The sequence below is a fragment of the Otolemur garnettii genome, unplaced genomic scaffold (genome assembly GCF_000181295.1).
Source record: "Otolemur garnettii isolate 467f Iridium unplaced genomic scaffold, OtoGar3 scaffold00008, whole genome shotgun sequence".
NCBI lineage: Eukaryota > Metazoa > Chordata > Mammalia > Primates > Galagidae > Otolemur > Otolemur garnettii.
In genome coordinates, this window is record NW_003852403.1 from 6009611 (window position 1) to 6011199 (window position 1589).

At 37.2% G+C, this 1589-nt stretch overlaps 2 pseudogenes; both read right to left on the reverse strand.

The window, feature by feature from the left end:
- Positions 1–858, reverse strand: part of LOC105886391 — a 2717-nt pseudogene extending 1859 nt beyond the window's left edge.
- An 86-nt stretch (positions 859–944) lies between these two features.
- Positions 945–1589, reverse strand: part of LOC100961488 — a 10488-nt pseudogene continuing 9843 nt past the window's right edge.

A 1589-nucleotide genomic window follows, 5' to 3' on the forward strand; every position in this document is an offset into this window, starting at 1 on the left:
TAGAAGACTGAACCTGGACCCACACCTTTCATTGATTCTCGCTTGATAAAAGATTCAAACTTAAGACATGAAACTATAAAAATACTAGAAGAGGTGGGGTGCAGTGGCTGACACCTGTAATCCTAACACTCTGGGAGGGCAAGGCAGGTCGATTGCTTGAGGTTGCCAGTTCAACAGCAGCCTGAGCAAAACGGAGACCCCATCTCTACCAAAATATTAATAAATAGGGGCAGCGCCTGTGGCTCAAGGACTAGGGTACCGGACCTATATACTGGAGGTGGCAGGTTCAAACCAAGCTCTGGCCAAAAACTGCAAACATAAATAAATAAATAAACCAAGGCAAGAGGAGTGCTTAAGCCTTATTTGGAAGATGCAAAAATTGCAAAAAAAAAAAAGAAAAAAAAAGAAAAAGAAATCGGATTTAAAACAGATAAACATCTATACCAAAATTAACGGTCTTTTCCTATGTCATCCCTTTAAATGAAACATAAAAATTGTTCACTACAATAATCTCAGACTACCTTCATATAACAACTTCAGAATACATAAAGCACATATTTCAGTTTTCAAAGATGCCTTTTAGATTTCACATATCAAACAGCTACACCATAGCTCACTGGCACAAATATGCCTAACACATAAATGCTATTAATATGTCATCCCTGGTTAGCAGTCAGAAAGAACTGCATGGTTTGAAAGGTGCTGTAACTTATGTGTGGTCATTAGAACTCAATAAGTAATTCAAGTATGGTCCTATAAAGGCAGGCAATTAATCTAGTATCACTATAAAAATCAAAGCCATGAAAATAAAGGCAGAAAACTTGTTTTTCTCTACCTTTCATTTACATAGGTAGACATCAGGACCTTACTGTAGAAAATATGATTCTTACATATGCTTTCCCTAGAACACAATGGAGTTACAGAAATTACAAAACATGTCAAGATCAATAGTTTGCTTCATCAAATGCTTTTCTTGCCCATTTCAATTCTTCGTTCATGATAGTAAACAAGTCTTCAACCCTAGCGAACTTCCCGGGGTCCTTTTGAATCAAGAAGATGATTATCTTCAACTTGTATGTGACCTTGTCTGCCAATAGACATGGCCTTGTGAGTCATTTCAGTAATGAACTCTATCACAGTAGATATTAAAGAGGAGATATTCTTCAAGAAGCTCTACTGACTTAGTACAAGGATTCTTTTCATCTCCAAAGCCATACATCATACATCTCAATTCTTCAGAAAAAAGTCTATCTTTTACCCTGCCCACATTCTACACCACCTCTAATTTCTTCATTTTATTCCTCAAAAGCAGGGTCTTCCTCCTTTTCTGCCACCCCATCAGCCCACCAGCCTACAGCACCCAGCAGCTTTCATCACTTGCACAGCCTCACTTCCAGTGACTTCCACATTAAAGTGAGTTTTGATTTGATTTGATTTTGTAACTAAAATACTTAATAGTTTTATTTTCACATTTCACAATACAAATAAAAACTGCCCCTTTTCTGAGTTTACTTCTTCCCTTCAAAACTATTCTGTCTTTGAAAGGAAGGAAGAGCAAGTCTTCCTTACCATGCTGTTAAGAAAACACC